General features: G+C 40.6%; 1 pseudogene; it reads right to left on the bottom strand.

The window, feature by feature from the left end:
• Positions 1–16,563: 16,563 nt before the first annotated feature.
• Positions 16,564–17,146, bottom strand: LOC123815278 (annotated as a pseudogene).
• Positions 17,147–23,315: the final 6,169 nt, after the last annotated feature.

Genomic DNA, 23,315 nt, shown 5'->3' with positions numbered 1-23,315 from the left:
GAGTGCCAGCCTAGGGCAGCAGGGGAATGCTGAGGGGGATGAACGTTCTGCTAGGCACCAGCTCCCTTGCAGATGTGCTAGGGTCTCCCTGCTCTGCCTACATAGGGGCTTCTGGAGACCTGTGCCCCACCAGGTTTCCCCACCTTCAATGACCCCCACTGCTCAGCCCCTCCCACTTATGGCTCTGCTGGGATCCAGACCTCACCCCAGATCTTTCCTTCTCCAGTCCTTTGCAGACCACTCCCCAACCCTCTGCCACTCTGCTCTGCTCTTGGGGACTCACAGCCATGGAGCTGGGGATCCCTGAGTCCTCCCTTTCAGTAATGAGGTGTCCAAGATGGTAGGGGGCTAACCTCACAGCAAAGAGGTAATTGTCCAGCCCTTGTCATTCTCTGGCTCTCGGCACTGTCCCCTGTCCCTTTAAATCTCTGAAAGACATGCAGGGTCTTCCCCATCACTAAATTCACTTTATAGCATCATAACAGTGGGACCTGAGGCTTCTACTTATATATGGGTGAGTTCTAGGTCTGCCAGTGGCCCCAGCCTCAGCCCACCCAAACCATGATGCTACAAGCCATGGAAAATCCTGAGACCTTCTCAGGTATATTTCTGTGTGGTTGAGATGAGGTGGGTGCAGATAATGAAGATGGGTACATGGAGGCAGAGATGCCACAAAAGAAGGCTGACCCCTGACCCATATGCTCCGTGCATGGTAGTCACTTAGATAGGGGCAGCAGACATTGGAGCTAGATGTTTGAAAATCTCCACCATGAATCTTGGCTGTCTTGGGTGGTGCATATCCACCAGAGTACCCTGAAATATGCATGGGGATGGGGCAGTCTTAAAGGGTCAATGTTCAAATCTTGGTTTCCTCCTGCTTCAAACTCCAGAGAATGTGAATTCACACTTGGGGATGGACTACTCTGGGCTGGACAGCCCAGCCTATAGCCATCTCCTTCTCTACCCTCCTCCCAAACCTAACCATAGATAGTTGGCCAAGGACTCAGGAGAATTCAAGTTGGGATTTGCCCAGAAAACGTTTCACAAGGACGGTGCTGTCCTTTTGTGCCCAAGGACTGTAGGGTGATGGCCTGATTGAGCTCCCAACGCAGTCCTGAAAAGGTCTGGTGCCTCTGGAAGTGGTTCCCAGGCCATCAGGATTGGGATCTAAGATGAGGCCAGCTTGAGGTAAACTTTCAGAGAAGGTGATGAAGTCTTCCCACTGCTATTCATCCAGGCTTTATTTGCAGGTAGGGGGTGTGATCAGCACTTGTACAACACAGTATATGACCCCAATCTCTGTCCCCAGTTTCTGTCAACCAAGTGGAGTCATTTAAAAGATTTGTCTTTGCAGTCCCCCTCTCCTTTATGGACACACCTTTAATACATCTTGTCCTTTCTTTTGGCTCTACTTTCATCTTTGTTTCTAGGGGAGAAACCCTTACAGTGAAGAAGATGGTGCTTTTGTAATTCTAGATGGTATAAGGATTTGGGTGAGAGGCCAAGGAGAACTTCAGATTTGGATGGAGGGAGGAATATAGGGCTTTCCCATTGAATCCTGGACTGGAAGAGACCCTTAAATTACCTCTGTGTGTGTGTGTGGGGGGGAGGGGGTGGGGGGGGCTCCACCTACAGGGCTCCCCCCGGCTGCCACTGATGAGAATAAGTCTACCAAGACATGATCTGCTTGGGGAGGAAAGGTGGCCGATCTCTCACAGGAGAAGGGCCAAGAGCCTTTTCCTCAATGGCTTTTATTGGGTTCATTTACACAGGAACTCAGGTAAAGCTCATTACTCATTGCCAGGAAGTAAGGATCAAACAATAGAGAACAAGGAACTCTGAGGGCCTATTTTGAGTCAGGATCAGATAGCTAAAGAGCTGTAAAAAACTTTAAGGAACAAACATACTTCTTCCTTGGACCCTTGTCATTCAATTGAAAGCATTCTAAACAAAGCAGGTCTCACAGGATTTTACATATTCTTTCTTAGGCCTGATCACTCAGGGAACCTGCCCTTTCCATCACAGAGCTGCACCGCCCTGTCATTGTTTCAGGCTTAGGTGGAGCAAGGGAAGTAAGGCAGCCAAGAGATTAGGAGATTTTCTCACAGACAATGAGGACTCAGGCTACGTCAAAGCCGAGGGGCAAGGGTCCATCACCCCCTTTTGCTGTAGCACCCAAAGTCCTTCCTTGGGGGCCTTCCACGCGATCATGCCTGTCTTAGGTCATTCCCCCCTTGGGGAATCTTACCCGTCATTGGCTAATTGACCAAGCATTGGGGGCCAGTTATGGGTGAAGTAGCAGAAGTAGCACTCCTGCCAGGGAGATAAGCTTGTCTCCTTGGTGGTTTATGGTTCCAAGGTCATTCCCTCAGCCTTAGCCTTGGTGGGGGTTACAGCTTCTGATGCCAGGCAGGGTGGTTCCCAACACCTCTCTACCAAGAGTCTCCTCTGGGCCCAATATGGAGGTGTCCCAGAATTATTCCAAATGCCTAGATACTTCACTTCTGCTGTCCTCTCTGTCCATTTAATGGCCAGAACACTCTCTTCCCTGAAATGTATTTTCTGTGGTTCTTCTAATCATGTAAACCTTTGAAATGTTCTCATCTCTACTTTAGAAAGTTATCCTCCTAATGTGCTCTGATTCTGTCCCTCTGCCATCCCTCTCCACATACATTCATCATTCTCCTGATGTCCCCAGCTGTCATGCATGGTTGTGAAGATCCTGACAGACAGCCTGGCTCTAGGCAGCCATTGCAAGCAGTGCCCCACAGAAGAGTCACTGGCAACAGAACCAGGGGACATGGGAGCAGCAAACATGATCACCATCCAATGTATTTATGTGGTCTTCCTGGTAGGTGTGGTGGGCAATCCACTGGTCATCTTCGTCATCCTCCTCTATGTCAAGATGAATATAGCCACCAACATCTACCTGCTGAACCTGGCCATTACTGATGAGCTCTTCATGCTAAGCTTACCCTTCATGGTCTGTTGACTGCCCTGCACCACTGGCTTTTTGGGCTGGCAATGTTAGAATTTAATAAGGTATATATGTATCACTGTCTTCCACGGTTAATAGAAAGCAGTACAAATTGAGTGTGATGCATGCCATAATGGGAACATCCAAAACCAGCATTTCTGGAGTTCTGGAGACAGGGAGACTGAGCATTCATTCATTCATTCATTCAGTGATAATGAAGATAATGCACAGGCTGCCTCACTATGAGGTTTTCAGGGCTGTAGGGACCTTTGATATTCTCCACTACTCAATAAGGCATATAAGAAAGTGCCTGGCATCGCAGAGGAAGGGTAGCAATGGTGAGAGCTACAGAAGGCTTCACAGAGAAGGTCACAAGGAGCAGAAGATGGCCATGGCAGTGAGGACAAAATTAGCCTCTAAGGAAAGGAGATATCAAAGCAGAACCTGCTGGGGGCCTGGGGAGTGGGGTGCAAAGTGGTAGCAGTGTTGGGTGCCTGGCATGACAGTGGGATTTTATGGGCAATGATGAGGATTGTTGAGGCTACAATAGACTGGGGTTACCTTGTGTGCCCAATGGAGGCCTAGGGTCCTCATGCAAAGTTGTGAAAAAGCAGAGAACCTAGATAAGCCAGGGTGTCAGGGTCAGAACTGGGATCTGTGTAGCTCTCTGGTTGAGGGTCCAGGTCTGTCAGGTCTTCACAGAGAGCCTTTGGGGCTATTGCAAAAGTGAAGGCAAGAACCGTGTGCTTGTACCAGGACTACTGCAGTGGAGGTCAGAGTGGGGCAGGCCTGGGGCATTCCAGGCCAACACAGAGCAGCCAGGGCAGGACCCAGTAGTGTTGTGACATTGAAATTATGCTGCCTGGTTCAAATCCAGCTCTACCTCTTCTCAGATATTCAATGTTGGACAAGTTCCTCAGTCTCTTTAAGCCTCACTTTCCACATCTGGAAAGTGAACCTGATAATAGTAATTACCTATTTTGGTGCTGTGATGATCCATCACATTGGCACACATACCATGACTAGAAGAGTGCCTGGTTGTGGGCAATACTGAGTTAGCATTAGTCATCCTGGTTATTTCTCTTTTACATTTCTTTGGGTGGCCTTAAAGGGACAACCTGGAAAATGAGATTTGAGATCGGCCAGCCCCCACATGGTCCACACTGTTTGAGGTTCCACTGATTGGCTGTCTTCAGAGGGCAAAGGTTAAATGGAATGATGTAGGCCATTGATAACCTACCCTGCATTATTATTGCTTTTGTTGTTAGTTGTATATAGGTTTCTACCAACAGTCTTTTCAAATCTAACTTGTATTTAAAACAATCCTGAGATATATTAGAAAAACATTATTATCTCTACTTTGTAGAAATGACCAAAAAAGAGCAAGCTTTGCTGACAGGCTGACCACTTTCTGTCTTAACTCACAACTTGATAATGAGTTGTACTCAAAACAAATAATTTTGGGAGTGAAGGAAGCTCTAGCAGTAATTATGCTGTCCAGGCAAACCAGGACATATGAATACTCTAATAAATGGAGACTCTCCATTTTAATTTTATTCATTACTATATTAAGTGGCATAAAAATTAGTTTGTTAAGCACTGGATTAATTTATAAGGGTCTGTCACTGTTCTCCTCAGAACATTGCCCAGAAAGGGTTTAGTAGAGAGAAAGTTAGGGTATAAACTTCACTGACAATACTAGGAACTGGTGGAGATTAAACTGTAATATCCTGTGTGTCCAAGACCCAGAGTAGGGAATCACATTGTTTTTAGAAATACTCTTTCACAACTTTCATGTTTAGATTGGAATCAGAGAAGCATTTGAGATGCAAACTACTCAAGCAACAGTGAATTGCCCAGAGAGTGAGCAATTGGGATGCTTGGCTCCCACCTGAGATGAGGGTGGAGGGAGACATGTAAGGTACTGTTTAGCTCATCCTAAGAAGGACACTCTTCTACCTGTCCCATTTCCCTACTTTGCTCTCAAGTTCTACCATGCCTCAAACTCTAGGCCTGGGTCAAGAATGAGATGCAGGGATTGGTAAAAGTATTTTAGATTTTTAAAATTACTGAAATAAGGAAAGAGTTGAGTGGATACCAAGAGTCACTGCCCTCAACACAGAATTATAATAATGACAAAACCATATGCACCTGAAGAACAGGAGATTGGAAAATTCAGGGATGATAGAGAAGTTCTTCTCCAAAGTCGAGAGACAATCATCAGGCTGAGTTACTAAGAGTTTTGATTCAGCTGACAGTGTAGGGTTGGGAAGGTGATTTCTGAACACCAGGCATTTTGGGAAACAGCATAATATATGGGCTAAATAAGCTGACATGTGAAACATAACAATATTTGGCACCAACAAGCACTATATGTGTTATGATTAACATCCCCAACCAGGTTCTCCAGTGCTTGGTAGGTCAAAGCTTCTGGGACTGTCCATTTTTGCCCCAAGCATGCTGACATTAAGCAGAGGACACTTTTTGTCAGAGTTAATGAGCTGGGCAGAGCAGTAGTCACTCCTGGAGAGGCCTGGCACAGAACCTGCTTAGACTGCCACAGAAGAGGAGGCCCCATCCCTCACAGGGGCTCTGACATGGCCTCACCTTGCAGATACAGGTGCCTTGCACTGGTTGCAAGTTGGTCCTGCTAGGGAAATTCACAAATACTGCTGCCTGGGGCCTGTCCCCAGATGCTCTGAGTTACTCAATCTAGAAGAGAACCTAGGCATCTGAATATTTTGAAGCTTCTTCAGACAATTCTGAAAAGAACTGATGGAACACTTCACTAAATAGAATTATTTAGAGACAAGAAGCCTGGGGACCACAGCATGTAGAAATCACTGTGCTCCCAGGACAGCTGGAAGAAGAGATGAGGAGAAACATCTGGAAAACAAAACAGAGACCCTTTTGCTCAAAGGATCTAAGAGGTCCAGAAAGGTGAGCTCTCCCCCTTTGCCCCACCTCATCCCTGCCGAGAGGCAAGAAGAGGCTGGGGAAGGTGGACCCTCAAAGTTGTCCTCTTCCAAGCCACTAAGTATGGAGCTGAAGGAAGACCAGTCAGCACGTTTCTTCACCAGGGACCTTCTCCTTCAGGTGGTGAGAGTGATGCCCCTGGGTATGGTTGGTCCCAGCTGCTGGAGGGCCCATGGATCTTCCCAGGGTAAGTGATGAATAGAGTGTAGAGCAGGGTCCTCAACCCCTCCTTCAGCCAGAAGGAATGGCTCCTTTGTTGGAAATGTGAATATCTCTCCTATTTCCACCCTTCTAATGTGCTTCTCAAGTCCAGAGTTTCCTGGCTTGCATCTGGGCTGCAGGTCTCTGGGAGAGACAGCTGCTTCTGTCAACAGCAGTGCACCAAGGAGAGGCTTGACCCTTGGAAGCCAGAGGAAAGCAGTCTTGACAGCCACTTCAGTTACTAGCTAATTAGAAAATCATCTCAAGGGCTCTCAGCAGCTGGCCTGGCTTTGATGATTTCTGCCACTGAGCTTATTAAAGGCATAATTTACCCAGGACTGAGCATCTAGTATTGTCAGTGACTTATATAATCAACTCTTCTTTAGTGTCTTATTTAAATGAACTCTGGTGATATGTACATAATATGATGAGAAAGCAGCCTACCCTGCCCTAGATACCCAACTATGACATTCAAATTAAGGGAGAGGGTTTCCTTTAAGAATGTATTATTTATTAAGTGACTTCCTTAAAAAATCTTAAAGATCATATGAGATAAACAAAGGTCATGAAAAGAAAAGCAGGTTGGGTAGATATGATGGAGGTATAGTAGTACCCAAATTATGTAGACTCTGCTGTCAACACTTTGGAGTGAGGAAAGTACCAGTATGTTCTTTAGGAGCTGTTTTCAGGCTGTCTCAGCATCCTGTTCTCATCACTCTGCATGGAGAAGAGAATGAACTGGAATACATAAAACATGGGTTTCACTCTGAATACTCTACTTATGAGAATGTAAGCATGGGCAGCTCCCTCAGAGCAGTGGTTCTCCAAGCATGGCCCCAGACCAGCAACATTCACATGAATCACCTGTTAGACATGCATATCTTTTTTGTTTGTTTGTTCATTATAACTTTTCACTAAAATATTTAGGATATAGATTTATACTTTTTTTGGTAAATGAGTTTTTTACTTTCCCTGAAATAGAACTTATATTCATTATAATAAAACAGCATGAAAAGTCTCAATTCACAGGAGTTTCTATACAAAGCTCTGATCTTTGTTGTTAGGAGCCGAGCTCCACATAGCCACTTTTCTTCTGCTATGATATTATAGAAACAGTGTTTTTTATGGGTCAAGAAATAAACTGGTGTTACTTGACTTTTCAACCCCCTCTTCCTCCAGTGGCCAAAATAAACCAATTTCACGAAGAGCTGTCCTGCATAGACTCCAGTTTTCTAGCTTGCTACAAAGTGATGAGGGGAAAATAGGAATCAAAAAGAAAAACGAGAACACTAACACTGAAGCAATCATATTTCTCAAGTCACTGGATAGAGAAGTATGGGTTATTTTCGGTCTATGTAAATTAGAAGTATGCAAGTTAACTAGTTCATTTATCCTTAGATAGGCTTGTTCACTTAAGACAATAACCCCTTTAAACCAACAATTGTCTTCATCTAGCTATTCTTGTTCATAAATGAAAGTCATGCTCAACCCAGCCTTATATTCCACTGAGCCTCTGTATTCGGTACCTGGCAGTGAAAAAGTATGATTTCATAACAGGTCAGTACTTAAGACCAACAATGAGAAATCCCACTAAAGAACAATACACTCACCCCCAACTTATGTTATCCACACTTTTACTACCCTCACATTGGAAGCAAAGGATCCATTAAATTTAATGCTCTTCAAATAAGCATCACCATCACAATTTTCAATTTTCAGGAAACTACCTCTAATCTTTTTCATTAAAGGGAAAATGAATAAAGGTATCTCCCCATATTAGACCATCTCCTATCCTGTCATCTTTTATTGAAGGGTAGAAAATTGGTCAACATCATGAAAATCCAATTAAAAATTGGTGTTTAAGAAAATGTAAAGTTATAAAAATAATCCTCATCACACTACTGGGTATGTGGTAACTTTTATACAGTGTGCTTACTGACAATAAATGATGCTGGATGCTTTACACAAAATTTTTGGATTAGAGTTTCTCCAGCTTACTTCTGGAATAAAGTCAATTTAATTTTAAAAATGTGGAAAAGCTATAGATGTTAATCTTTAACCCCCCCCCCAAAAAATAACTGATAAAAAGCTCAGGAGAATTCCAATAAAGATACCAAGTGGAAAATTTAAAGCCCACTCAGTAAATCTTTCCAAGATGCAACCAAATGCTACAATCCAAGATTTTAAAGTTCTCAAATCACAGAATTTAGAGCACTTAAGCTGATAGCTTTGTCCTGTGTGACTCTCCCATTGAGAAAAATTCTCCCTGGAATCTATGCAAAAGTAACCAACATACCTGCAGTATATGAAAACATGAGAGATGTTCTAAACTCTTTTTTGAGGAAAATGTCATTTTTTATAACTGAAAATGAAAAAGGTACTATAGAGAGAAATGAAACTTCAGAACAGTTAAAAGCAAAGACTGGCTGAAATTTGTAACTTTATAAGTGATAATAATAACAATAACCCGGGAGAAAGAAGATGGTGGCTTTGTTGGAGGGAGCGTAATCCCCTTCCTCTGTGCAGGGGAGAGAAACTTGTGGATCTTCAGAGGAACAGAGCAAGGGGACTAGGTTATCACAACATTTATGAAAACAGAACATCAAAAATTATAGCGGGCATTGAAAAACCAGACAGTAAGGAGACTGCTTCAGGTTAACAGAGACCCAGGGATCAGCACTTGGACCAGGAGCATTGCAGCCCCCAGGCCTGGTGCTCCGGGGTCTGCCTCAGGGCACCCGGGAGAGCAAAGTCACTGCTCCCTCCCTGGACAACAGGGATTGAGCAGCACCAGGGGAGGCCTTGTTACCTGAAGGCACAGAGAGGGGAGTTGGACTGAGAGACAATTGAGCAGGGGCTGCAGGCACCCACACATAGCTCTGGGAGGGATGAGTGACCCCAGCCTGCCTGACCAGCGGTGGCCTGGCCCTGCATCTGCACCCCTAGCCCAGTGGGAGTGTGGTTCTGTGGAAGACTCCGATCCCGCAGCTCTGAGCAAGGAAAGGGCGCAGGTGTTCGTGGGTTTTTGGAGCCTGTGGTAGTGAACTGGGGGGAGCACATGCCCATTCGGGATTCCCAACTCTCGCAATGTGAACCCAGAAGGGACTCTGCGTTTCAAGGGTTCCTGGAGCCCTCAGCGGGAAAATTGATGGAAGTGCATGCCCCTTCGCTATCCCCGGAGCTTGCACCATGAATCCAGAAAAGACACAGGTGCTTCCCAAGAACATAGAGCCCACCACGGTGAAATTTGGGGGAAGCGCACGTCCCCTTGCAATCCCTAGAGCTTGCATTATGAACCTGGAAAAGATGCAGGAGTTCTGTGGGGCTCCAGAGCCTAGGATACTGTGGCAGTGAGCTCTGGAGAGCGTGCTTGGGAGTACCCATACCTACACCCAGGGTCCTGTGGGAAGACATCGGTTCAGCTCTGGGAAGAGCCCACTGCTAGCCCTGGGGACAATACTTGACAGACTGACTGAGTTCTGACTGGGAAGAGTGAAAAGCATTCCAAACACCCCTCAGCCTGCTGAATCCAGCAAGACCAGAAAAACTGGTTTTGCCAGTTAGAAACCGACAAGAGTTTTTTGTTTGTTTGTTTGCTTGTTTGTTTGCTGTTGTTGTTTGATTGTTTGATTTTATCTTGTCTTTTAAGTGACTTTTTATCTTTTAATTCTTAGTATTTTTATATCTCTCAATCCCTTATGTTTCTCTTCCTTTCATCCTAGTATTATTCCTTCCACTCCAAATTTATCTCTCCTGCATTATATCTTCTGCATTTTTCCCTTTTTTTTTGAGTCTGCAAGTTACTGCAAATTTGTATTATCTTTTTCTCACTTTTCTGACATTTTTTATTTTGATACTATTTTGGTATTCTTTTTCTTTCTGTATAATCTTCTTTGCTTGGCTGGTTATACTGTCATTCAATAGGTTCCCCGATATCTCAGTCACAGTGTGTTGATAATTTACTGTCCTTCATTTGTGATCCATTAGTACACCTCTAGGGGTGCTATACTCCTTATTCTTATTATCTAGATGTCATAGATTCTGCCACATGATTGTTGCTTTAATATTACTGTAAATAAGGCCTAGTTCATACAATTGTAAATACTATTCAACACCCCTCCCTGATTTCAGCCCACTTTGCATTTTCCTGAACTATATTGTGGGGGTTGTCTCTATTCCTTTACACACTACTCCTAGTTACTAATCTTTATTCCCACCCTACCTCAGAATCTGACCTCCCACAGTCTCACAGCCTTCTAGATCCAACTAACAATACTTTCATCCCCAACAAGAGTCTTATCTTCTTTCCTACTTTCTAAAACATGACTAGTGGGTTGGAAGATCACGGTTAACCCTATAGGTAGCCAAAAAATATCCTATCTCTCCTCTACCGGCTGCTACTGTAAATATCATAGAATACTGCCTTGCTGTCTTAAACCACTTTGCCTTACTCCTCCAACTGAACACCCAAAAAGTAGGGGGAAGCTGTGAACACCAGGATACCTGAAGAAGACTGCACCACTGAATCTCACAGGTATTCTACCACAGAAGATCTCACCATAATCACAGGAAACCAGAACAGATCAATTTAAGAAACAGAGGCTAACAAGAAGAATCTCACAAACAATGAGAAGACAAAGAAACAATAACCAAATGAAGGGAAAGAAGGAAGCTTCAGAAAGAATGCTAAATGAAATAGAGGCAACTCAACTATCAGACATTGAGTTCAAAACAATGATTATCAGGAAGCTCAATGAACTCACAATGAGATACCAGACATGAGAAAGAAGCTACAACGATCTCACTGCAAACTATATTAACATGAAAAAGGAAATAGAAACTATCAACAAGGGCCAAGAGGAAATGAAGAATACATTTTCTGAACTGAAGAACACAGTAGAAGGAATGAAAAGCAGGATCGATGAAGCAGAAGACCAGATTAGTGAATTGGAGGACAAAGTAGAAAAAAACACCCAGAAGAGCAAGAAAAGGAAAAGAGGCTCAGAAAAAATGAAGAGGGACTAAGAGAAATGCAAGACACTATGAAAAATAATAATATCCATATAATAGGGATACCAGAAGGAGAAGAAAAACAGCAAGTAATAGAAAACCTATTTGAAAAACTAATGATGCAAAATTCCATAATTTGATGAGAGAAAAAGTCACACAAATCCAGGAAACACAGAGAGTCCCAATCAAGAGGAACCCAAAGAGGCCCACCTCAAGGCACATCATAATTAAAATGGCAAAATTTCAAGACAAAGAGAGAATGTTAAATGCAGCAAGGAAAAAACATGAAGTAACGTACAAGGGAGCCCCAATAAGGCTAGCAGCTGACTTCTCAATGGAAACACTCCAAGCCAGAAGAGAATGGCAAGAAATATTCCAAGTAATGAGAACCAGAGGTCTGCAACCAAAGCTATTTTGTCCAGCCAGGCTCTCAATCAAGATAGAAGGCCAAATAAGAAGCTTCCCAGACAAAGAAGTCTAAAAGAATACACCTCCACCAAATCAGCTCTGCAAGAGATGCTAAAGGGACTGCTTTAACAAAAGGAAAGAAAAGAGAGAGAGAGAGAGGAACACATATGCATAAGTGGCAATAAATAAGTACCTATCAATAATAACCATAAACATAAATGGATTAAATGCTCCAATCAAAAGATATAGAATAGATGATTGGATAAGAAAAAATGACCCCCACATATGCTGCCTACAATAGACCCACCTCAGAATAAAAGACTTGCACAGGCTGAAAGTGAAAGACTGGAAACAAATATTCCAAGCAAATGGACAGGAAAAATAAAAGCTGGGGTAGGAATACTCATATCAGATGGAATAGACGTCCAAAAAAGGGCCATAAAGAGAGGCCCAGAAGGTCACTTCATAATACTCAAGGGAAGAATCCACCAAGAAGACATAAATATTGTAAATATATATGTACCCAATATAGGAGCACACAAATACATAAAGAAAATCTTACAGGACTTCAAGAAAGGTATTGACCACAACACAATTATAGTGGAGGATTTTAACACCCCACTATCAAAAATGGACAGATCTTCCAAACAAAATATCAACAAAGATATTGTGGTATTGAACAATACCCTAGATGAAATGGACTTTACTGATATATAATGAGCCCTCCATCCCAAAGAAGACAAATACACATTCTATTCTAATGTACACAGAACATTTTCAAAGATAGACCACATGATAGACACAAAACAAGTCTCAACAATTTCAAAAAACTTGAAAACATACCACGCATTCTCTCGGATCACAAGGGACTGAAGCTAGAAACCAACCCCAAGGGAAAAAACCCAAAACACTCAAAATCATGGAGATTAGATAGCATGCTATTAAACAATGAATGGGTTAAGAGTGAAATCAGGGAGGAAATCAAAAGGTTTCTGGAAACAAATGAAAACGAACTCACAAGAACCCAAAACTTATGGGACACAGCCAAAGCAGTCCTGAGAGAGAAGTTCATAGTGATACGGGCCTACCTAAAAAAGAGAAATATTTTAAACAAACAACCTAACCCTACATCTACAAGAACTCGAGGAACAACAACAAAGACAGCCCAGAGAAAGCAGAAGGAAGGAAATAACCAAGATCAGAGCAGAATTTAATGACATAGAGACTAAAAGCACAATTCTAAGGATCAATGAATCCAGGAGCTGGTTCACTGAAAAGATAAACAAAATTGACAAACCATTAAGCAGGCTCATCAAGAAAAAAAGAGAGAAGAGCCAAATAAACACAATCAGAAATGAAAGAGGAGATATTACAACTGACACCACCGAAATACAAAGGATTGTAAGAAATTACTATGAAGTACTGTATGCCAAGAAATTTGGAAACCTAGATGAAATGGACAAATTTCTAGAAAAATGTAATCTTCCAAACTCAATGAAAAAGAAGCAGAAAGCCTGAATGGACCAATAACAGCAAGAGAAATTGAAGCAGTAATCAAAAAAACTCCCAACACACAAAAGTCCTGGACCAGATGGTATCACAGGAGAATTCTACAGAGAATTTAAGGAAGACCTAACCCCTATCCTTCACAGACTATTCCAAAAAATTCAAAAGGATGGAAGACTCTCAAACTCTTTTTATGAGGACAACATCATGCTAATTCCAAAACCAGATAAAGATACAACAAAGAGAGAAAACTTCAGGCCAATATCACTGATGAACGTTGATGCTAAAATCCTCAACAAAATACTGGCAAACCACATCTAACAATACATTAAAAAGATCATACACCATGACCAAGTGGGATTCATTCTACAGATGCATGGATGGTACAATATTCAGAAATCAGTAAATGTAATACATCACATAAACAAAAGCAAAGACAAAAAGCACACAATCATATTAATAGATGCAGAAAAAAAAACATTTGATAAGGTACAGCACCCATTTATGATAAAAACACTTTGAAAAGTGGGCATACTGGGAGCATTCCTGAGCATACTAAAGGCCATATATGGGAGACCTACAGCCAACATCTTTCTCAGTGGGCAAAAATTAAAATCTTTTCCACTAAGATTAGGAACAAGACAAGACCGTCCACTTTCACCCCTTCTATTCAATATAGAACTGGAAGTTTTAGCCACAGTGATCAGACAGGAAAAAGAAATAAAAGGCATTCAAATCAGAAAGGAGGAAACAAAACTGTCACTGTTTGCAGATGACATGATAGTGTACACAGAAAATCCTATAGATTCCACCAAAATACTGACTGACCTAATAAATGAATTTGGCAAAAGTGTGGGATACAAAGTCAATATCCAGAAATCAAAGGCATTTCTGTACACCAGCAATGAAACAGCAGGTGCAGAAATCAAGAAAAAAATCCCATTTGAAATAGCAAACAAATAAAATACCTAGGAATAAACCTAACCTAAGAGGTAAGAGACCTGTATTCAGAAAACTACATCACACTGAGGAAAGAAATCAAGGAAGACACAAACAAATGGAAATACATACCGTGTTCATGGATTGGAAGAATTAATATCATCAAAATGTCCATACTACACAAAGCAATTTACACATTCAATGCAATATCTATTAAAGTACCAATGGCTTATTCCACAGACATAAAACAAACAGTTAAAAAATTTATATGGAACCATAAATGACCCTGAATAGCTGCTGCAATTTTGAGAAAGAAGAGTAAAGTAGGAGGGATCACAATACCTGACACTAAACTATACTACAAGGCCACTGTAATCAAAACAGACTGGTAGTGGTATAAAAACTGGCACATGGACCAATGGAACAGAACAGAGAGTCCAGAAATAAACCCAAGTCTCTACATTCAATTAATATTTGACAAAGGAGACAGCAACATAAAATGGAATAAAAATAGCCTCCTCAACACATTGTTTTCGAAGAACTGGACAGCTACATGCAAATAAATGAAAATCAAGTGCCAACTTACACCTTATAACAAAAATTAATTCAAGGTGGATAAAATACTTAAATATAAACCATGACACCATTAAAGTCCGAGAGGATAACGTAGGTAGGAAAATCTCAGATATTTCATGCAGAAACTTTTTTACTGACATGTCCCCTAGAGCAAGGGACATAAAGGAAAGAATAAAGAAATGGGACCTCATCAAAATAAAAAGCTTCTGCACAGCTAAAGAAAGCAGTATCAAGATAAAAAGAGAACCAACTGTATGCGGAAACATATTTGCCAATGATACCTCAGACAAGGAATTGATCTCCAAAATATATAAAGAACATACATAACTCCACTCTAAGAAGACAAGCAACTCAATTACAAAATGGGCAAAGGATTTGAACAGACACTTCTCCAAGGAGGACGTACAGAGGGCCCAGAGACATATGAGAAGATGCTTTGCATCACTAGCCATCAGAGAGATGCAAATTAAAACCACAATGAGATACCACTTCACACTAGTCAGAATGGCCATCATAAACAAAGCAACAAAGAAGTGTTGGAGAGGTTGTGGTGAAAAGGGGACCCTAGTGCACTGTTGGTGGGACTGCAGACTAGTACAACCACTATGGAAAACAGTATGGAACTTCCTCAGAAAACTTAAAATGGATCTGCCTTTTGACCCAGCAATTCCACTTCTGGGACTATCGTAAGAATGCTGAAACACCAATACAAAAGAACTTCGCACCCCAATGTTTATAGCAGCACAATTTACAATGGCTAAGTGCTGGAAGAAACCTAGATGCCCATCAGTAAATGAATGGTTCATAAAACTTGGTACATTTACACAATGGAATTCTATCCAGCAGAAAGAAAGAAGGAGCTGATACTCTTTGCAACAGCATGGATGGAACTGGAAAGCATTATGCTAAGCGAAATAAGCCAGGCAGTGAAAGACAAATACCATATGATCTCACCTTTAACAGGAAGCTAATCAACAAAACAAAGAAACAAGCAAAATATAACCAAAGTCACTGAAATAGAGGACAGGCTGACAGTGACCACAGGTGAGAGAAGAGGGACTTTCAGAGGAGAATGTGAAGGGTTTACAGGAACAAATTTAAAGGACACATGGACAAAAACTAGGGGAAAGTTGGTAATGGCAGGGAAGTGGAGATGGATGAGTGAGTGGGCTGGAATGGGAGTAAAAGGGAGAAAAGTGTACTTGAACAATGATTAAAATAAAAAGGGAAAAAGAAGTAAGAAAAACCAATAACCCTCTCTATAATTGACTCCTGTGCACTGAAAAATCTGCTATACACTCTATACTGAGGAATAACTCTATGTTGCCACAGTAGAAGTCTCCTGCAACTGCAAAGCCAAGGTTCTACCCTTTCCTGGTTCTCTGTGCACAAGGTGAGGCCACCAACTGTAAGGCAATTGGTCAGGGGAGATTCTCTTACCAACATGCTAACTCAACAGAAGTAAGTTCACTTGACTAAGCGCTGGCCTCCAACATGTATCTATGCATAATTGTATAAAGTATCTAAATACCATTTACTATATTTTTAAAAATGGGAATAGAAAACTCTGAACTAAATAAATTGTAAACTCACAAAGTTAGAAAGGAAATCAATTACATTAACATTTTCTTTAAAAATAGAATCCCTTCCTTTGAAATCAATCACAGTGTTGAGGCATGTTTTTCATTTCAGTTATGCCATGATAGCATATAACTTTACCTAGCAAATCTTGCCAGCTTCCAAGTCTCTGGATACTGACTCATATCAGCATATGGGCAGTGTTACCTCCAGACAGTGTGGGGAAGAGCACATGTAAGCACTGGGCAATGAGAGAGCTGACAGAGTCTCGTAGCTTCTCAATGCCAGAGGTGGTTGGAGAGCTTTCTTTGTTTTATTGAAAAAAGTTCATGAGGAAGCTATGAATAGGATCAGTCCAGATAAGTAAAATTCTTATTTTCACTGTCAAAATATCATTCAATATGCTGGAAGAGCCAGCAGAAGCCCTCGCCATAGCCTTGCCTCTTGAGCATGCTACACATGAACACTTCCATGGGGCTGCATTCAGCTCCTTCAGGCCCACATTCCCCTTTCCTGTGATTTGTCATAAATTCCAAATTCTCATGGAGTTTTTCTTCACATTGCATCTGTTCTGTCAGTTTGTTAACTAAGATAAGGATTGGCACATCGGATATTGTTTCAACAATCATTAAAGCATTAAGCTCAACTTTGAATTTTACCTGAAAGAATATCCCCTTAACTGCTGGGTGATAATTTTTCCAAACTCAACTTTCTTGTTCATGCCAACCAAATAAATTGTAAACTCACAAAGTTAGTTTAAGATGAAAAGTAGTAAAAGTCAATTTAGCAATTGTCAGTTTTCTGATGTCAGATGTAGTGTTGGAACATGACTGTGATCCTTGAGCTCCGTAGAAGAGTGGTTTTGTCTGCATTGTCCAAACCCAAGAATATACATTTTATAGATTTTTCATAGAGTCATAGGAACTGGAATCCATTGCTGAAGCCATTGCAGATCTACTGGAGTATGAAAGGCATCACCGTGCTTCCTAAAGCTCAAGGAGCTCCTCTGGCAGCATTAACAACAGTAGGCAGCTTCGACCCTCCTCTGAGCACACAGCCCAGCAGCACCTTAGAAATATGCATCCTTGACCTGCTGAATGAGAAACACAGAGGGTAGGGGCAAATCCTGCAGGGGACTAATGACACTCAAGTCTGAGAGGCTTTGGCATTACTTTTCTGAGCCTTGTTTTCTTGGTCTGGCTCACTTACCAGAGTTGTGAGCCAGTATCAGGAAAGATAATTTGACATGAAATGCACTGAAATCTCTGTACCAGTGCTGGCCACATGAGCTACTGAGCGTGTAGGGATGTGCTGTAACTGTAAACTATATGTCAGATTTCAATGGCTTTGGATGAACAAAATAATCTCATGAATATATTTTATATTGGTTACATGTTAAAGTGATAATGTTTTGGATATAAAGGGAAATAAAGTATGTTATAAAATGAATTTTACCTGCTTATTTTTACTGTTTTCAATGTAGCCATTGGAAATTTTAAATTATATTTGTGTTTCACATTATACTTCTACAATATTAGAACATGCAGAATATCACCACTCCTACAGCAGTGCTATTGACAATCTGATCCTGAAGTGTCAGTGCTGTAGCCACTACACCCAGGTGGCTCCTTGAATTTAATAAGCTTAAAAATAAATTTAATTTTTCAAATATATTAACTATATTTTAAGTCCTTAGGCATCACATGTAGCTATGGCTACCATACTGGACAGTGGAGATGTAGAAAATTCCATTATAGTGGAAAATTTAGCACTAGAGGTTAAGAGCAGGGCATTTATGACCAAAATTTTAGTTGTTTTTGCATGCCTTTCAAGCTTCACTGGCTCCTCTTCCTTGTGGGAAGATATCTGATTTTGTTTAGGACTTCATTTTAAATACACTCAGGTGCTCAAGTTGGTTCCCTCCAAAGAATCTGTGATTACTTTAAGAGGGAGCATGTGGCCCAACTCTGGTAAAAGAGACATGAGAGTAGATCATTGAAGTTGCAGGGCCAACTTCTGTTGTCCCATGGGAATATAATGTTTGGAGTGGCTATAGTCACTTTGGGGCTATGAGGTTAAAAGCTTGTCCAATATGAAAGCCAATATGTTGAAGACGACAGAACATGAAGCAGGAAGAAACTAGAGTGCTTGGTAATAGTGAGAGCTGATTAGGTACCCAATACTGGCACTGCTTCTACTGAACTCATTTTTGTGTGAAGTGATCTATATTTTTGTTTTAGTGCTTTCAGATGTGTTTTCTGTACTTCCAGCCAAAAGCACTCCAGCCCATTTTCCTTGGTCAAGCCATTGACCTTTTTAAGCATTGCTTTTCTCATCTCTAAGAGTTCTTATTGAAATAGGTAATGTGATAATAATGCAAGAAAACATTTATGCCACACTTGCTGAGGGCCAGACTTTGTTTATGGTCAGCTCATGTGACATACACAGAATACTCAGGTTAGGATCCTGAACCTTATATGTTCTCAACAGTTATCATTATGACCATTGTTGCTATAGGAACCAGGCTAATCAACTATTCTGTTTCTAGACGTTTTACTTAGGAAAAAAGTAGCTTTTCTTTAAAAAACTTTTTTATTGCAGTTCAAGTACAGTTGTCTGAATTTACCCTTGACCACTCCCCCCACCCCAGGCATTCCCACCTCCCTCCCCTGATTCCACCACCCCTTGGTTTTGTCCATGGGTCCTTTATAGTTGTTCCTTAAAACCATTCCCCCCTTTCGCCCAATCATCTCCCTCCCATCTCCACTCTAGTTACTGTCAGATTGTTCTTAATTTCATTGTCTCTGGTTATATATTGCTTGCTTTTTTTCTTTTGTTGATTAGGTTCCACTTAATGGTGAGATCATATGGTATTTGTCTTTCATTGCCTGACTTATTTCACTTAGCATAATGCTCTCCAGTTCCATCCATGCTGTTGCAAAGGATAGAAACTCCTTCTTTTTCTATGCTGTGTAGTATTCCATCATGTAAATGTATCATGGTTTCCTGATCCATTCATTTACGGATGGGCACTTAGGTTGCTTCCAACACTTGGATATTGTAAATTGTGCTGCTATGAACATTGGAGTGCATAGGTTTTTATGGATTGGTGTTTCGGGTTCTTGTGATATAATCCCAGCAGTGGAATTGCCAGATCAAAAGGAAGTTCCCTTTTTTAATTTTTACTTTAATTTTTAGTTTTCTGAGGAAATTCCATACTGTTTTCCACAGTGGCTGCACCAATCTGCATTCCCACCAGTAGTGCACTAGGGTTCTTTCTCCACATTCTCTCCAGCACTTGTTTTTTTTTTTTATTTGTTTATGATGACCATTCTCATGGGTGTGAAGTGGTATCACTGTGGTTTTAATTTGCATCTCTCTGATAGCTAGCAATACTGAACATCCTTTCATATGGCTCTGGGCCCTCTATATGTCCTCCTTGGAGAAGTGTCTGTTTAAGTCTTTTGCCCATTTTTTATTTGGGTCATTTGTCTTTCTGGAGTGGAGTTGTGTGAGTTTTTTATATATTTTAGACATCAAATCCTTTTCCAGGGTGTCATTGGCAAATATGTATTCTCATATAGTTGGTTCTCTTTTTATTTTAATGCTTTTTCTTTAGCCATACAGAAGCTTTTTAATTTGATGAGGTCTCATTTATTTATTCTTTCCTTTATGTCCTTTGCTTTAGGGGACATATCGATGAAGATGTTGCTGTGTGGAATGTCTGAGATTTTGCTGCCGATGTTTTCCTCTAGGACTTTTATTGTGTCACTATTTATATTTAAGTGTTTTATCCACCTTGATTTTATTGTGTATGGTTTAAGTTGGTGATTGAGTTTCATTTTTTTTTTTGCCTGTAGCTGTCCAGATTTCCCAACACCATTTGTTGAAGAGGCTATTTTTACTCCATTTTATGCCCCTGCCCTCTGGCAAATATTAATTGACCATAGAAACTTGGCTTTATTTCTGGGGTCTCTATTCTGTTCCATTGACCTATGTGTCTGTTCTTATGCCAGTACCAGGATGTTTTGATTACAGTGGTCTTGTAATACAGTTTGGTATCAAGTATTGTGATCCCTCCTACTTTGTATTTCTTTCTCAAAATTGCTACAGCTACTTGGGGTCATTTATGGTTCCATATAAATATTTGAAATGTTTGTTCTGTATCTGTGAAATATGTCATTGGTAGTTTAATAAGGATTGTGTTGAACATATAAATTCCTTTTGGAAGTACAGACGTATTGATGATGTTAATTCTTCCAGTCCATTCACATGGTACATACTCCCATTTATTTGTGTCTTCCTTAATTTCTTTCTTCAGTGTTGTGTAGTTTTCTGAGTACAGGTCTTTTACCTCCTTGGTTAGGTTTATTCCAAGTCATTTATTTTTCTTCGTGCTATATCAAATGAGATTTTTTCATGATTTCTATTTCTGATATTTCATTGTTGTTGTACAAAAATGCCTTTGATATCTGAATATTGACTGTGTATCCCACTATATTGACAAATTCACTTATTAAGTCAAGTAGTTTTTTGAGAAACGGCCTTTCTGGTCCTCCTCCCATCACCCCAGGAGGAAGATTACAGTAGCACTTGAAAAATGTTTTTGCTACTATGCAAGCTTTGAAAATTCAAATCCTGTTACAATTGAATGACATAGGAATCAATACACAGACAAGTGCCCTTCCAGTATTCAGGTTATAATGCATGCATTTAAAAATAGAGCTATGAGTATAATAAAGCTTCTGCAAATATATTTGAAAGCTAAAATTGTAAGAGTGATTCTAGGGGGATTCTAATCTTCTGGGGTTTAGGAATGAGGTTATTGCTTTGTTAGTACACTACTACACTCTACCTGTCATTGTCTTGTACACAGAGTGAGAAGCTTGATAAGATAGTCTATATCTTAATGCTCTATCAAGAACTAAGGAGGGTTGAAGATTCATCTACTTTAAAGCTAACCAGCTAGCCTACCACATCTCATAAAAGCTGAGCAAAGACAGGAGATTCCTGGGTCAGAGGTAAAGACTTTATGACTCAGTTTACAGCAGGTGGCATGAGATTCCTGTCTGCATCAATACCCCTAAAGTCAACTCCTGAATAACAGAGGCAGATGGGCCCCAGTGGGTGCTGCACAGTGGGTTCACATCAGAGTTGATGAACTTTCAGTTTAAGAAATCTTATGATCTCACCTTTAATAGGAACGCTAACAACAAAACAAAGAAACAAGCAAAATATAACCAAAGACACTGAAATAGAGGACAGACTGACAGTGACCAGAGGGGAGAGGAGGGAATTTCAGGGGAAAATGGGTAGGGTTTACAGGAACAAATTTAAAGGACACATGGATAAAAACTAGGGGGAGAATGGTAATGGGAGGAAATTGGGGAGGGTTAGGTGGGTGGGCTGGAATGGGAGTAAAAGGGAGAAAAGTGTACTTGAACAATGATTAAAATAAAAAAAAAGGAAAAAAAGGAAAAAATCTTATTCTTATAAGGGGTAATAGCAAACCTACCCAATTATCTTTATTATCATGATCAGAAAACAAATATGCCTGCTGCCCCAGGAGACATTATCTCTATCTCATAAAGCTATTGGTTTATGAGACAATTATCTTTGAGAAGATAGTTCAGAGTAGAGGCTGTCAGTGCCTCAGTGCACAAGATATCCAAAAAATAGTGGTAGTGTCATGGAGAATTATCTCCCAAAATTCTGCTCACTGCACAAGGTGGAGTGGAAACTCCAGTCTTTTACCTATACCTCTCCCTTCATGTATATACTATCTGTATCTAGCAGGGTCACTTGCTATTTGCAATTGGTTACAAGCTGCCCCCAACCCCAAGTTTTACCTTTTGGTAAACCATCACTTTCTAAATAAATTATTCTCAGTGGTCTTTATTCAGATTACCAGGGAAGGTAATTTGGTACAGTTTAGGTACAGTATTCTGTCCTGGATCGAATAACTATGTCTAGGGTCAGTTGACAGAAACATTTTGCCCAACCTCTGGGTTAGCAGGAAAGGCAGATTCTCTTAGAGGAAGAGCAAGGAGACAGTTTTAGTGAAGACTTAGACAACAAACACATTGTATAACTAGTGTCATCATCTTCAACAGCAGTAGTCTCTTTAGAAATCTTAAATAATTCATATTAAACATTATTAAATATGACTCAACTTCAACAGAAAATAGTCACCAAATAAAGTCATTTAATTATACAATCTTCATTTTCTGAGTATTCATAAAAAATAGATTATGCCATACTGCTGAATATGTTCAGAGCCATGCTTGACAGCTTCCTCTCTTATTGCTGTCTTGCTGAATTTATGCTCTGGAAGGTATCAGAATCATTTGCATTGTCATTGAAATGTGCTGTTTATGTAAATCCTACTCAGAAAAACAGAAAAGCAATATAAAAAACAACCCAACAACAAAAGAAAAGGCAGCCCAAAGAAAGGGATTAATAGGAGAAAATATTAGCATTTTGGAAAATACTAGCAACATCTGTCTCAATAGAATCCACTGATCAGAAAGCGTTCTTCAAGACTCTTCCTAATCCTGTATTGCTGGGTGTAAATGTTGGTGTCAGAATGGGCAAGTTAGGTCCTTTTCATGGCCTTTCTTCTTCTCCTCTTCATCAGTGGAATCCTTTCAGTTTTTAAATTGCTGGCCTCTCAGAAAACAAGAGGCTCTGAGTTCATAAACATGTACTTCAGCATTCAATGAATTTTAAATCCTACATGATATTTTGTGGATTTGTCTACGTTTTAATTATTTTCTCATAATGAAGTGAAATAACCATCAGAAGAGAGAAGCCTAATTAAAATTTGTTCAAGACAAAGCAGAGGATAAGAAAAAGCCAGTTGTGCACACTTGGTCAGCACTAGTCTCCAATTTAGAGAATGTCAAAACCAACATTGACAGGGAAGTTTAGGGTAAAAGGAGTGAGGCTGATTTCCTCTGGCCTTGAAAGTACTTGGAACTGTGGATGTAAAAGTGCCATATACTACACCTGACAAACTCTGTGAAGGCCTGTATGATGGCCTTACAAACTCAGAGAGCTAAAATAACCACATAGGATGGTGTTAAATTAAAACTTTTTAACTGAGAGCAGTTTATGGCTGGTAGATCCTAGGCTAGAATCTTTT

Source organism: Phyllostomus hastatus, unplaced genomic scaffold (genome assembly GCF_019186645.2).
Source record: "Phyllostomus hastatus isolate PE091 unplaced genomic scaffold, TTU_PhHast_1.1 phas_contig_17, whole genome shotgun sequence".
NCBI lineage: Eukaryota > Metazoa > Chordata > Mammalia > Chiroptera > Phyllostomidae > Phyllostomus > Phyllostomus hastatus.
Note: the sequence above shows the minus strand (reverse complement) of the source record. Positions and strands in the feature narration are given on the sequence as shown.